This window comes from Dipodomys merriami, unplaced genomic scaffold (genome assembly GCF_024711535.1).
Source record: "Dipodomys merriami isolate MVZ:Mamm:240054 unplaced genomic scaffold, mDipMer1.0.p SCAF_5, whole genome shotgun sequence".
Taxonomy (NCBI): domain Eukaryota; kingdom Metazoa; phylum Chordata; class Mammalia; order Rodentia; family Heteromyidae; genus Dipodomys; species Dipodomys merriami.
In genome coordinates this window covers 48,475,644-48,492,703 of record NW_027206068.1, presented here as the reverse complement: position 1 = coordinate 48,492,703, position 17,060 = coordinate 48,475,644, and positions in this window count along the sequence as shown.

Sequence of the window (17,060 nt, the reverse complement as noted above, 5' to 3'; positions counted from 1 at the left end):
GTGACATACAACTTGCATCTCTGTCCTCTCTTCACCTCTATGTCTCATATTTTTAGCAACAATAACTTACTGGCACTCCGCTTTAGGTATCAGTGACAGGGCATGGTGGTATGTGCCTCTGATTTCAGCTAAGAGGGAGGCCTTAAGTAAGAGAACAAAAGCTAAGGCCAGCTAGGTGAAAACATAAGACACTACTTGAAAAACAATAAATAAAAAAGGGGTTGGAGGCATGGCCCAAGTAGTAGAACAACTGTCTAGCCAGTACAAGTCCTTAAATTCAAACCCCAGCAATAATAACAATAACAACTAAAGAATTTTTAAAACAATGTTTGCATTAACCGTTGGAATGAGTCCAATACTACTTTGTCATGTTTTCTCCAGTAAAAAGTTCGTTAATTTGCATGTTCATTTACACACACCTCAGTTTATGCATTCACTAGAGTTTTTCTTACATTTTCTACTAATTTATTAGCTTGCACTTTTAAGTCTCTTATGAATAAATATTGCATTATGTTGATCATTTTTTCTTTAGCATGTTTTTCTCCATGACTCCGTCTTATGCTACACTCTTAATATAATACCAGAGGAGAGGCTCAGATAAAGGAGACAAAGGGCACCAAGGGTCATCACTATCTTACTGATCAGAGGGTTAAAAAAAAAAATTGAAGCCAGGAGCTGGTGGCTCATCCCTGTAATCCTAGCAACTCAAGAGATCTGAGGATTGTGACTTGAAGTCAGCCTAGGCAGAAAAGTCTGAGTCTCTTATCTCCAATCAGAAAAAAAAGCCTGAAGGGGTTCTGTGGCTCAAGAGAAAGAGGACTAGTCTTGAGCAAAAGAATCTCAGGCCCAGAGTTCAATCCCCAGGACTGGCAAAATTAAGAAAAAAAATAGAGACAACAAAAAGTACCACTCTGGAGACCAACATCAACACATAAAAATTTAAGCGGACTGAAGGCTCCTATCTAGCACATAGTCATGCCTTAGAAGGTATATTACTCATTCTCTCTCTCTCTCTCTCTCTCTCTCTCTCTCTCTCTCTCTCTCTCTCTCACTCACTCACACACACACACACACACACACACACACACACACACACACACACACACACACAGATATTTCACAGTCTTCTAAGATAATAGCTTAAGCAGTTCTCGTTTTGCCTGGATTTTTTTCTCCAAAAGCCTCATCACATTATTTATTTATAAACAGACATTGAATACAGGGAACCAGAATTCTTGTATCATTCTCAGGTAGTTAGCCAACCTAGGGATTAAAAAAAGATGAATCAGAAATAATCAGTATGAGAATAATGAAATTATGTGTGGCTTGTAGAAAAATGGATGGAACCGGAGATCATCATGTTGAGTGAAATAATCCAGTATTACAAAGACAATATCCTGATTTTTTTGTCATGACAAAGGAATCTAGACAAAAGAAACAAAGGACACAGAAGTTAGATCTAAAACACATGACAGCAATACAGGTGTAGTTTGGATATACATACAAACTGACTAAAGAATGGTATATAGGGAAAGTGTCCAATAGTGTAATTTTTCTGAACAACTAGCAAACTATTTTACAAAATAAATAACAGGAAGCAGAAACATGTTTGGGGGAGGGAGGAGAACATTAATGAGGCGCACAGGAATGGAGGGAGGAAGGGTGAGCAAATACAATAATTAAATTCAATGGACATTATATTCAATTGAACTATGTAACTTGAAGATAGGTTTAGGAGGAGGAATAATGAGGGAGAATGATGGGCATGGTGATGTTGATCAAGTTCCATTGTACTCATAACCTGATTGATGAAACTGAAACTTCTTTGTACAATTACATCATCATCATCATAATAATAATAAAAGAGGACTGTTTGTGATGTGGAAGGAGAATGTGAAGAGGGCCAAGAGGGAATAATAGAAGATAGCAGAGGGAGTGAATATTGATCAAGGTACATTGTGTGCATGAATGATAATATCTTAATGACACCCATTACTTCGTGAAATTTATCTGAATTAGTTTAAACAAGGAAGTGATTATCTCCCAGATAGCCAAGTTTGGTAGGTTGGAAAGAGAAGGAATGGGAGAATTTACTACATTGGGAAAAAGCTTAATAACTGCGAGAATGTTAAGAACAGTTGCTATGGAAACTGTTCTTGAGAGGTCAAGAAAACTCATGAGAGCAAGACGTCTCAGCTGACACTTCAGCGTGGGTAGGAGAATGCCAAGTAAAAGATGACAGAAATACTTCAGGTCAGAAATCCAATATTGCAAAGAAATGCCAGAAAACTGGGCCAGATTCCATATATCAAGCTGTTTTTGTGTGACTGGAAGCCGTGTTGAGAGGAAATTTAAAGAGAGCGAAGGCTGATTCATCCATCAGATTTGCAAAGTTCATAAGAAGGATCTTATTTGGTGCTGTCATGAAGAAAGAGAATTTTATGCATTCTCAATGGGAATGTTAATTATTATATATGTTTCTGAGATATTCCTCAGGGATATTAGAATGAAAAAGTACCTTTGGACCTGGAATTTCCTTGTTTGACTACTAAGTCCATAAAGCTAACAAGATCATATAAAGCATTAGAAAAATTTATATGGCACCTTTTTTAGGAAAAAAAATGTGAAAAGTTTTTTAGTATATATTTTTTATTGTAAAGATATTTTTATAGAGGGATTACAGTTACATAATTAAGGTAATTACATTTCCTATCAAGCATTGCTACCCCTTCCTTTGCTTTTCCCCTACCATCCCTTCCTTCCCCACCTCCCCAACTTCTCCCTCCCCACCCCCAAAGTTGTAAAGTTCACTTTCAACATAGTGTTTATGCATCTCATTGTTACAATGGGTCAGCTGGGCGCTTGGTGGCTCACACCTGTAATCCTAGCTACTCAGGAGGCTGAGATCTGAGGATCAAGGTTCAAAGCCAGCCTGGGCAGGAAAGTCCATGAGATTCTTATCTCCAATAAACCACTAGAAAACCAGAAGTGGCACTGTGGCTCAAGTGGTAGAGTGCTCACCTTGAGCTGAAGAGCGCAGGGATAGTGACCAAGCCCAGAGTTCAAGCCCTACGACAGACCCCCCCCCCCAAAAAAAAAAATCCACACTGTTACCATGGGTCAACCTGTATCCTTATTTCAGCATTTTGTTATTTCCCTTCCTGTCCCCAAATTAGAAAAATGTATATACAAGATGCAGGGTTCCAGAATCAAATACAGTGAAAATAGGGATTATACCATGGGGGAAGAACATACAAAAGAAACCAAAAAATTCACACAGTACATTGTAAGTACATTAAAAACAAAAGCCACGAAGATAAAACCTCTTGTGTCCCTATCTTGAGATTCATTACACTTAACATCATCTCATATGGCTTGTCCTAAACATATACTAGTTATTGCAGATAAGGGAAACCATGGAACCTATGTTTCTTTGGGCCTGGCTTACTTCACTTAATGTAATGTCTTCCAAGTCTTTCCATTTCTTAACAAATGGAGCAGTGTCATTCTGTCTGATAGAGGCATAGAATTCTATTGTGTGTGTGTATACATATACATATACATATCTATATGACATTTTCTTGATCCATTCATCTACTGAGGGGCATCTGGGTTGGTTCCATATCTTAGCTATGGTGAATAATGCTGCAATAAACATAGTTGTGCTGGTAGCTTTAGTATGGCCTTATTTGTGATCGTTTAAGTAAATGTCCAAAAGTGGGATTGTTGGGTCATAGGGGAGCTCTATGTGTAATCTTTTGAAATTATCTTGTTTATTGAATAGTAAATGTTTAGTGGAGGATGATATGACAATAATGCACAGTATGATGTAGCTGATAAAATGAGTTAGGTCTATATATTTGAACCTTAGGGATATTAACAGGCTGTATTTTCAAGGAAAAATATTTTATGTAAATATGACCTAGCCTCACTTTTATAAAAGTCAAAATCACCAAATTCACACAAATATTGATAAGTGAGAATATTTGTGTAATGTGTATGTTTTCTATGAGTATGTGAATACTGCTAATGGTTTATACCAAGTAGCAATTACTGGCTACCTGTGCAATAAAAAGGAAACAAAAAAAGAATAAATTCCTCGTGCTAAATTTTGTTGCTTTTATAACACTAATACTTTCTTAACATCAACACATCAGAGATATTTATTGGAAATTAATTACAGTGTTTTTTAAAATCTAATTTTATCATTACTATTATTATTAAGGGGGATTGTACAGAGGGGTTATCATTTGATAAGCCAAGTAATGAATATATTTCTTTTTCTGGACAATATCAAACATTCCTTTGCTTTCCTCGTTTTCTTCTCCCATTCTCATCCATAACTTACATAGTTTATTTTCCACACAGTGTATATTCAATAGTATGGCTATATTTTTTTATTCTTTTAGGATTAGAGGCATGAGTCACCAGTGCCCGGCTCTACTACAGTGTTCTTCAGGACAAATATGACATGACTAAGTAATACATGTAGGGGAGCTAAATATAAGGTTTCCTTGGTCTTTTGTAGTAAATTATTTCAGTCATAGAAAGAGTTACTTTTAAAATACATAGCAAGAATTTTGCAGCAATGGGGATTTTCAGTAAGCACTGATAAATCAGTAAACGCAGATAAAATGTGGGTACCGTATATTGTCATTTGGAAAGTAGAAAAATAACCATTGTCCTTATAATGTGGCACCATGCTATTTCATTTAATAAGTCCTACTACTTGCAAGGACTATCTACATAGACATATATTGGTGTAGAAAAATGGATTCTGAGCAAACTTGTGTTTATCTCAAATTAATTTGTTTAGAATAATCATTAAAACAAGCTCAACTTTTAAAATCTCTAATCACTTTGTAGCCTGATTGGGGCAAACAAAGATTTGAGCTTCATTTTGCTTTAAATGTTGGCAGGAGTGACATTATCTAAAAAGAAATGTATTTTTAAATTATTTTTTAATGTGAAAATATCGTACAGAGGGGTTACAATTACATGAGCAAGGTAATGAGTATATTTTGTATCAAGCATTGTTGCCTCCTCGGTTTACCCTTACCATCCCTGTCCTCCCTTCCCCTCCCCCACGAAAGTTATAAAGTTCGTTTATCGACATAGCATCTTGTACATCTCATTGTTGCAATGGGTCCACCTGTATCCCTACTTAAACAATTTGTTTTTTCCCTTCCCCTCCCCAAATTATACCAACATCAAATACAGTGAAAATAGTTGTTATACCATGGGGGAGGGATATACAAAGCAACAAATAAATCACCTTATAAATATGTTAGAAACAATAGCAAGAAAGAAATAAATTGATGTTAGGCAAAATGAACATCAAGAAAAGAAATGTATTCTTCACCTGACACATTACCTTTATAATAGCAATAAAAAAATATAAAGAAAAACATAAGGCCCTGAAAAAAAATGTTGACTGAAACCCTATCATGTCATTTTTCTCTAGGTATAATGGTCACTGAGTTTGTACTAAAATGAAAAGCTGGAAAGGACAAGGCAGTTGTTTACTATAGGAGTTACTGCATGTACTGACTCATTAAGACAGACAAACACTCACTGAGGAGCTACCAAGGTTGTTGACTGTGTTCCCTTCTCCTTGCTTAATGTCTCTGGAAAATGGAAGTTCATGTGGATTCTAATCACATAAAGATCAACACAGAAATTCAGATGTGTTGTTTAAAATATGTGATTAACGCGTACAGACTGCTTCCCCCTAATTTTAGGAGCTTGCTGCCACCTATGGATAAGAATGGAGTATTACCATTTACTCTGGGGTTCAACAGATCAACAATATTTATTAGTATTTTTTTCAATAATCAAAGAATAGAAAGAGAGTAATTACATAGGAGTGGCTTATAAAAAAGTGAGTGAGCTAAAGAGGTGAAATATTTCATGAAGTCAATACCAATACCAATGGTATTGACAAGAGTTCATTTTCATAGTAGGCAAAAGTAAAATGAGGAGAATATTTAATGAATGACGCAGAGAAAGACACAGCCTAGACAATGGCCAAATATGTAGATTGTGGGTTATGCATTTTAAGACAAAAGCATGCTCAGAAAAGACTTTAGGAGACTAGTAGATTTGACTTACAGCTGAAAATCATTATAAACAAGAAATGAAGAATAGGGAGAGCTGTAAATGCCTGACAAGACATGAGAGAATTGCTCCATTACAGACCAGCCTACAAAAACCAACAGAATTTTCTCTTTATCTATTTTTTTCATTTTAGTTTGGATCCCTTTACCATTTCCCTCCTTCCCTCCTACCTTTGCCTTTCTCCTCTCCTGTCCTCTCCTCTCCTGTCCTATCTTCTCCTCTCCTTCCCTTACCTCCCATCATCTCCCCTCCCTTCCCCTATTTTTTTATCCTTTTCTTTTTTCTGGGTTTTTGGGAAGATTTTTTAAAAGCACTGGATAATTTTAATCAAAATGAACAAATGTTATTTTAAACAAAATGACCAATAATATACATGGCAAAAAATTATAAAACATTTACTAGACAAATACTGTTACCTCTTCAGAAAATTGCAAATCAGACCACTCTATGAGGAATAAAAACAACCTGATTTCTATAATGTACACATTTAATTTTTAAAACGTCCAGTTTTCCACAAAATTTTAGAAAACATACAAAGAAACAGAAAAGCAAGTCTATTCTACAGCAGAATGGATGACAACTGGTGTATAATAACTCAGTAAAACAAGGTATACAAAAAATAAGAGACAAAATAGTACACTAAAAAATCAATTAAACACAAAAGCAGACAGTAATTAGAGAATTTAAAAATGTAAGAAATGAATAATAAAGTTAAGAAAATAAGCCTCTCTATGTTGCAATTATTTAAATATAAAGGAAACATTCTAATGAAAAACAAGACCTTAGAAAAGTGAATTTAAAAGTCTGCATAATTGTGTGTTGTCTACAAGAGACTTATTTATATACTCACTAGATAAGTAGGTTAAAAGTAAAAGGTTATAAAAGCAAGGAAATAATAACCCAAAGAAATCTGGAAAAGTACTTATTTTATTTTATTTTTTATTGTGAACATACTGTACAGAGGGGTTACAATTACATGAGCAAGATAATGAGTACATTTCTTATCAAGCATTGTTGCCTCCCCCTTTGTTTCCCCTTCCCATCCCTTCCCATCCTCCCCCTGCCCAAATACTTTTTAAATAATAAAAAAAATTAGTACAAGTGCACAAAGGACTTTATGACTCAGTGTCAACCCATCAAGAAGAAATGTGTTGAAATAATGTGTTGACACTTACTGAAATAAAGGTATGAACATGAATAAATTTATGAGAGAGGTCAGGCACAATTCATATGAATAATCCAGAGATGGTCTGGAACCATGGATAGAATTGACAGTGGTCACTCATGACCTCAACAAATCTGTGTAGAAAGGCAGAGGTCAGTGATGAAAACAGGTGTCTTGTGTGTGTGTGTGTGTGTGTGTGTGTATTTTTAAGTATATTTAGCATCTATAATAATCAGATTGGTGAACCTGCCACTTTTAGAGGGACAATCAGATAAAAGATATTGAAAATTTTGAAGAGTTATGACAATAACTTCTCAAACTTGGACTACTGAGTACTTTACCTGAGAACCATGACACAAAATGCTATCCTTTTACACAGTGTGACCATAGTGGGGAAAGGACAAGCAGGCTCAGGGAAGAATTGATACATTGGCATTTAAATGGGATTCACTACAGTACGGGCGTTCAGGAATTAGTAAGAAGATGAAGTTGGAGAAACAAGGGTGGGTGCAACTGTGGTTAATATTTTGTTTGTTGGATTAGCTGACTATTTTGTTTTGGGTGTTGTCAGTTGACATTCAGCTTTCATTCCAATCTCCTCTGGATGATTTCCTTTAGTATAATATCTGGGGCAAACCACATAATTTCCTCCCATTATCTATTACTCTATGTCGCTTTCCAATTATAAATATTACCCTCACCATTAAATACATAAAAAACAATATAAAGTAAGATTTTGGTAGCAATTGTCCATCCCAATGCCCAGTCTTCAGGTTTTACTTATTATTATTTTTAAGTAAGTTTTTTTATTGTAAAAATACTGTACAGATGGGTTACAGTTACATGAGCAAGGTAATGAGTACATTTCTTATCAAGCATTGTTACCTCCTCCTTTGTTTTTCCCCTACCATCCCTTCCCTCCCACCTCCACAACTACACTACCCCCACTCCCCGCTTAAATTGTAAAGTTCATTTTTCAACATAGTATATTGTACATCTCATTTAGCATAGCTAAGGGATGGAACCAACCCAGATGCCCCTCAGTAGATGAATGGATCAAGAAAATTTGGTATATATATGAATTCTATGCCTCCATCAGAAAGAATGATATCGCCCCATTTGTTAGGAAATGGAAAGACTTGGAAAAAATTATATTAAGTAAAGTAAACCAGGCCACAAGAAACATAAGTCCGATGGTTTCCCTTATTTGCAATATGTCTGGGACAAGCAGAAAAGGTCGAAAGCTCTGTACATAGTATTATTTTTTTGTATCCTGGAGTAAACGTCTTAGCTCTACCACCCATTTTCTATAGCAACACTATAGCCATGGAGAGTGGGGGCAGGTGGACTCAAAGGCACCAACAGCTTCCTCACATTCCTGACAACAGCAGAGGCTGATGCAGCTGGGTCTGCCGGACTTTGGGACTCATGAGACCCAGACACTAACGTCTTTGCTCAACAATTACAATGATTTTGTGAGTATTCAATTCTTCTATTAAACTGTCTCTCCTTGTAACATCATAGTGCTCTTTCCTGGACATATTGCAATGCATACAATTTTCTACTGCTTTTAACTAACACATTCATCATCTCTTTTAGCTATATTTTCCAAAAATCATTTCTTCCCTGCATAAATATTTATTCTCAATTTCTTATGAACTGTTCATTCAATTAGGAGAAGCAACTATCCAGTTGTGCTTTTAATTTGGTACTTAACCTATCATGTTTTAACATTATCACTAGATTAGTTAAGAAAAGATGATCACTTTGAAAACTACATTTAAAACATCCATTTAATAAGAATTTTTTTCTGCTAATTACTTCCAGAAATTTCCTTGCTTATATTCTGTGCAAATGTAGTAATATACTTAGTTTTAAGAAATGAAACTTGAACATAGTGATTTAAGTTTTCCTAAAGCCTTTCTTTAATTTGTATACTGTCCTTTATCATCTACAAAACCTTTTTATTATAGTATGCTAGTGGTTTATGCCTTTTTCATTGCTGCCTAGAGTTGAAACTGCCAATCGTTGAAAATAACTTGCAGATCTAAAACATGACAGGAAACAGTTCCCTGAAGAGTATGAGTCTTTAAATAAATAGAGTTAAAGGAGAAGAAAGGTCTTTTCAAAGACTTCCTTTACTGGCAGTCTGTCATTAAAGTCATTGTCTAATGTGAAAATTTACAAGTTCTGTGTGCTTCCAACATAGCAATTTTTTGGACTCTCTTTGAAGCAAATGATATATATATATATATATATATATATATATATATATATATATATATATATATATATATTTGCTTATTTTAAGATATAGCCCATTCCTCTTTCAAATTGGGCTTCACAACACTAAAAGGGGAAAATAGATTTAACTTAAGATGTTTCACTGCTAATCTGGAAAGAGACTTCATTGAGTGATTACATTGAGATGGATGGTCAGTGTTTGATTTGTGGAGCGCTACACTCATCTCATACCTCCTTCAAAACTTCCACTTGACCTGTTTGTCAGTTATCCTTGATTTCAAACTAATACTTTCATTAAACAAGTCTGACATGTTATTTTTAGGCAAACTTTTTATGTAGACAAACTATATATATGCATGTATATATTATACATGTATGCATAGTCATGCTCAATGTATCTACTTTTATTTATACGTTCTCCTTATCTCTTAAGAAAAGTTCAATGACAAGCTAAAAGCTAATAATAGCTCCATTTGTCAAGTGATCCTAGAATGCCAAGAACAGGAGTGCTAAGTTATTACTCCACTCAATCTTTAGCCCTCTGATGTAGCTCTTTATTCCCTTTACATCACAAGTGAAGGCACTCTAATACAACTGACTCCAGGGCTATTATTTCTAAAACATGTATATCTAACCAGGAAGTCTATGTTCTCTTATTTTTGGTCTTCAACCCCCATCAACATTTTTTTTCATTTTAACAAGTTTATTTATTAATTAAAATTTCAATATATGTTTTATTGCAAAGATTCTGTACAGAAGGGTTAGAGTTACATGAGTAAGGCAATGAGTACATTTCCTATCGAGCATTGTTACCCTTCCATTTCTATATTCTTTTTAAGAAATTTACTTTGTTGTTATTTTAGAGTGATATCCAGTGGGGTTACGGTCACATGCATCAGGGAATAAGCACATTTCCTTTCATACAGTGTCATCTGTTCCCTCATTCTCTCACACTCCTCCCTCCCATCTATGCAGAGTTTACTCTCATCAATGCCCAGTGCACTCCACTGCTGCACTTTTTCACCCCTTTTCCTCAGATTCTGTGCCCTCCCTTGATTCTCCCACAGGTGTGCACATGAATATACTATATATGATAAGGAATACAGTAATCAGGAAAACAAAAAAAAAAACAAATTAAAAGTCCTTTGTTTCCATATCTTTGGAGTTCGTTTCAGTATGTATATTAGTTTATATACATATGAAGAGGTACTTGGGTATTGCACCTTTGTGATTCTCTCCTAAGACTATCCTCTATTGGTTTTACTGTATGTGAGAGTCTAGAATCCTGTGTAATGTGTCATATATATACAATGGAATTTTACACAGCCATTAGAAAGAATAAAATAATGGCATTTGCCGGGAAATGGATGGAACTAGAACAAATCATGTTAAGTGAGGTAAGAAAAAATAAAACACAAAAGAAGCATGTTCTCCCTGATATGTGGAAGTTAGATCTAAAAAGCACTGGGATATGACAAATTACACAGGAAGTCTATGTTCTTAGCAGCTGCATGATCAGACTGATTATCTTCCCAAATCATACAGTGTGTTAATGAGTGCCTTTTTTCACTAAGGCAGAAAATTCACTGGCATTACTCAATACCTATCCCTTAACAATTTCTAATCTTCTATCATTTATCAATAAAATAAGGACTTGGAGTATGGTACTGGGATTTGCACTTAGGCTCTAGAACTTAATTGGCAAGCATTTTACCATGTGAGTTATGTCTCCAGAGATTTTTTTTCTGTTAATAATTTTTTTAGATGAGGTATCTCACTTTTTGCCTGGATTGGCTTCAAATAGCAATCCGCCCATCTCTACCTTTCTTGTAGTTGAGATTACAGGCATGAGTCACCATATCTAGCCCAGAAACTTGCTTTTTGAGTAGGGATTGCTAATTATCAGTTGCCCCATTTGTTTCTATTGCCTGAACAGCATTTCCTTCATTTCTTTTTTTTTGTTGGTTTGCCTTTGAGTTATTCTGCTCGTCTGCTAGGGTTATCCTATACTAATTATTGCAAATAAGGCAAATCATGGGCCTATGTTTCTTGGAGATCTGGGTTACTTCACTTAATATGATTTTTTCCAAGTCTTTCCATTTCCTTACAAATAGGGTGGTGCCATTCTTTCTGATGGAAGCAAAGAATTCCAGTGTGTGTGTGTGTGTGTGTGTGTGTGTGTGTGTGTGTGTGTGTGTGTGTGTGTGTATGTGTGTGTGTGTGTGTGTGTGTGTGTGTATGTGTGTGTGTGTGTGTGTGTGTGTGTATCATATTTTTTTGATTCATTCATCAACTGAGAGGCATCTGGTTAGGTTCCATATCTTAGCTATAGTGAATAATGCTGCGATAAACATGTTGTGCTGGTAGCTTTATTATGGCCTTGTTTGTGGTCATTTGGGTAAATGTGGGATTGCTGGGTCCTAGGAGAGTTCTCTGTGGAGTCTTTTCAGGAACTTCCATATTGCTTTCCAGAGTTGCTGAACAAATCTACACTCCTACCAACAGTGCAGTAGCATTCTCTTGTGACCACACCCCCTCCAAGATCTATTTAGTGAAATGAACTCCAAGACATGGACACAAGAGGTTTTTCTTTGTTGTTGCTGTATGTGATTTTTTTGTTTCTTTTTTATGTTCTTCTCCCTATGGTATATCCTCTGTTGTTACTGCATTTGATTTTGGTGCCTTGGTATTATATAGACATTTATTCGAAGTAGGGAAGGGAAGGGGAAATAACAAAATGGTGAAACAAATGACAATGAGGAACCAATACAGCAGTGATATCCACAAGACAATATGCTAGAAATGATCTGATCAACTTGGGTGGGAGTTGGGGGGAGGGAAAGTAGGAGAAAATTGAAGGAAGGGGTAACAAGGTTGACAAGAAATGTACTCATTACTTATGTAACTGAAACTCCTCTGTACATCACCTTGACAATAAAAAAATATAAGAAATAATGGAATAAAGAAAATATAGCTTTTATGAAGTAGGAGGAAATAGAAGAAAAATTTTGAAAGAATAGAAAGTATTTGGCAAACTTGGCTGAGTCTATCAATGAAACTATTATCTAGTAAGACCATCACCTCCCTTCGTATGGTCAATGTTTTCTACATGCCCTAGTCCTACCACTCCCTGCATTGCATTTAGTCATTTAGATTTATATCTCCCACTTTCTTTTTGTGCTCTTCTATGTATTTATCCTTCTCTGGAGCTATATTTTCCAAGCTGCCTTATATAAGGCTAGCAAAACCTTTGAGACATACAACTTATTTTAAGGTTTCATAGTATTCAGTACACACAAAATAATCACTAGTGGCAGATAACTTGAACAGCTCAGACATAACATTTATTCAAATATAGGCACTTTTTTTTACTGTTTTATTATGTAGAGCAGCAAATGTGGTTTTAAAGTAGGTTTTAACTAAACTTCAACAAAAAGATCATATCTGTGAAAATTAAGGAAGAAATGCCATCAGAGGGAAGGCAAGTAGACGATAAGATATTCATGATCCTCAAACAATAACTCAAAGGCCAAACTGATTTCTGGCTGCTTTAGAAAATAAAATTTTATTTTAACACAACCATATACAATATTTGCATATTATCCATGATTTATAGTAAGTAGTTTTATACTGTCTACAATGCTGAAACTATTTAATATCGACTCTTTACCAAAACATTTTACCCAGAGGCAGATTAGTTAGTTGAGTAGGAATGGAAGATGGAAGGGAGTGGTTACCTATCAACCTAAGATTTTTGTGTAGCATGATGAAAATGCCCTAAAGTTAGATTGTGTTGATGTCTATATAGGGCTGTAAACATGCTAAAATAGTGTGCTAAACATAGTGTACTAATTACATTAAAATGCATACTTCATTTCAATAAAGTTTTTAAAAGTCTGTGTATTCTATAATACCTAGGGCATTTCAACTTGAAGTAAGGAGGGTGTTTAGAACAGCAGAAAAAAAAACTAAATTTACTGGCATCTGTTAGATTGTTATGTAAATCTATCCACTTCCCATTGTAAACTATCCATTATGCTACAAGTTATAATTTTGAACTTTAAATGCTTTGTAATTCGGAAGCAGGTGAATACATAAATCATATAAACAAAAACGCATAGTTTTCTCACCTGCTACAACATTTTATTTAAGGCTTCTTGAAGAGTCCAAATAACATTCACATGCAGCCATAACACTTACCAGACAAATATTTTAACTTCAAAAGAATTTGATAATGTACACTTTAGATGCAAACAGTCACGTTTGTTTATGGATACCTGTTGGAAAGGAAAATACATACTTTTTCAACTCCATCCAAAGAACCATTAATACTCCAATCTTGTTTTTAAATCACATTGGGAAAATATGAAGTTGGAGCAAATTTATTTCTTGTAGCATTATTCTATCACTAATGATCAAATTTTGTACTAGAAATCTATAGCAGTATACAACTCTCATTTTTCCTGTGTGAATGAAAGAATAATGTATTAAGGACTACACTACCTTTTTTCTGATGAATAAAATTCACATTTCCATGTTTGGACTATATAGTATGTACTATATAGTACATACATATAACTGCCACGTGATATGTAATGCAAATACCTGCTTTTTATCTATGAGAGTATAAGACTTGCAAGTTTAGAGTCAGGATATGGGCTTTTTTTCTTATTTCTGTGAACAGCAGGAATTAACGCATCATCTTTCTGGTTTATGAGGAAGATACTGAACAGTGACATTTTCAATAACGGAAATCTTCAGAACAGGAGGCAAGTTAAAAGGAGTGTCTAAGAACAACCAAGTAATGATTCACGTTAATCCTTTTTCTTTAAAATAATTCTGGATCAGTATGACAGAACATCCTTTTTTTACCTGATTTTCTTCATTAATATATGGTTAAACTGTATAAAGCTGGTTGTTGTCCTATTCATCCAGCTTTTTCTCATTAAATTTTAAATAATGCAAATAGAAGAAAGTGTTTTGTATTCAGGAAGTATTCTCTGAATGAGAGTTAAAAACAGTTTATTAAGAAAAAAAATTGCTGGGCTTAATACCCAATGACTTTTTTCTCTCTTCTCTCTCTGTACCTATTTTAAGTTAAAATCTCTACAAGTGACCACAATAATCACTTATAGGTGGCTGTCAAACACCTTGGAAAGAAAACTATAACACTCCAATCTTCTGTCATTGATTTACCTTCTTCTGATAAATACTGAACTTATCTGCTGATTCTTTTTACTCTGCAAATACCATACTATACTTGCCCTATTTTTTTTTTTTTTACCAGATTGGTCTATGTGTCAATATTACTTGTCTCTCTTCCCTTTAAAAAAATTTATGCATCTTTAAAACATAAATCATGATTGTATTCTTCTATCCCTTCCCTAAGCAATATGCATATGCTCAGTAAAATATTTAATCATTTACACTGTTGAGAGTTTGCCCTAATTTTGGAAAATATTTTTTTATTGGTAAAGAATAAAGAGACAAATTCAAACTAACTTAAGCTGGATTAGAGGCAGTGTATGGGGGATACTTTATGAAACAAAGACTTTGGAGCCCTTCAGTGTCCAGGCATCAGATATTAGTTTATCTCTCTGACTATGTCTACTCTACTTGATCTTATCTCTTATCTCCATCTCTTTCTCTGACTATGAATCTCTCTCTTCTTTTATCTCTATGCAAAAGTATGAGTTACTCTTTATGACTTACTCCTGTGTTCTCAACACACCTTTTCTTTGAGGGCACTTCTTAGTCTTGTTTCTCTCCACTAACTAGCTCTCTTTGTTTGTCTACATCTATAATTACATATGACTTAGCTTAGAGTGTGTTTGTGTTGAACTCAAATAAAACATATAAGCAAACCTACAAAGTTTTCATTTCTGAGCAAGAGAATCTGTTGTCTCAGTGGGGCCAACATGCTCCAAGATAGCAAGGGACAGAATATGAGTCCTCTCATCTAGTAAAAATATACATGGAATTTGTCTTATCTGATATGTTTTTCACTGTTTGGTCCAAATTATGTAAAACACTATAATAGAGTGATGCTGAGAAATGGCATAGTATTATATAATGAGATACAAGGAAAGGTATAATTACATAGGTTTTATCCATTGTTTTAATAATAGTAAACTATTATGTTTTCTCATAATAGCTACTCTGCACCAGATGCTATTCTAATTGTTTCCCCACCCACCCTTGTACCCACATACTGGCAAGAACAAACTTCTGCTTCTCAATTCTAAAGTGTTATTACCATTTCCATTGTAGAGGAAAAGGAGGTTAAGAAGAAGAGAGTGTGCTTTCTACAGCCAGAAAATTGGTAGCAGATCTAGAATCAGAGCCCAGGTTATGTGCTTAACCATTGACTATGCATCTGTCTGTCATTTGAATTTGATGCTTTGAATGTGAAAGCTGTCACCGTCATTTGTAAAAAATGAACCCTACAGTAACAATGCTGGATAGGAAATGTACTCATTACCTTACTCGTGTAACTGTAACCCCTCTGTACAGTATTGTTACAATAAAAACATATAAAACATGAACCCTACCAGGCTTGACTTATATTTCTTTTTCTTAAGAATTACTATTTAAAATTTTCTCCTGACAAGCTTGGCTTTCTATCCAAGCTACACGGATTAGCTGTTGGTTTCACTTTTTACTCAGCTATTCTTTTTTATCTTTCACTTTTATTCTTTTATGCTGATTCTAGTGTTTGAACTCTAGATGCATAACTGTTAGACTTATTTATTCAGCTAGTGTTTTACCAGATCAGCCATGCTTCCAGCCCAGGTTTTTGCTCATTGTTTTGGAGATAGTGTTCTGCAATTTGAATGTGATCCTCCAGATCTCATTCTTCTGTGTAGCCAGAATTACAACACAAGCCACTAGTACCTAGCCCCTCATTTATCTAATATTTTCTCAGTTACATTTATTGAGTCTTACCTTCATTTTTCAGGTAGGGTCTTGTACTTTTTGCCAAGGCCACTCTCATAGAATGATCCTCCTACATATACCATCCTTAGCTTGTTTGTTGAGATGGGACTCTTGTTAATTTTTTTGCCAAGGCCAGTCTCCAACTTCAGTCTTACTAGTGGAGGATTGATGTTGGCCTCCATAGAAGGGTCAAAGTTTCCTACATTTCTTACAGATATTGCTAATGAAGTTGCAAAAGGCTTATTTGATTTGATCCTGATCACAATCATTATTTTATTCCTGGTGATTTAAAAATAAGATAGTAAAACTGTTGTTCATTTATCTGTCTTCCCCCATGGTATAACCCCTGCTTTCATTGTATTTGATATTGGTATAATTTATGGAGGGGAAGGGCAAAAACAAACCCTTTAAATATGGATAAAGGTGGACCCACTGCAACAATAAGATGTACAAGTCGTTATGTTGAAAAACGAACCTTACAACTTCGGTGGGTGGGGGGTGAGAGGATGGGAAGGGGAAACAAAGGAGGAGGCTACAATGCTTGATAAGAAATGTACTCATTATCTTGCCCATGTAATTGTAACCCCTCTGTATGGTA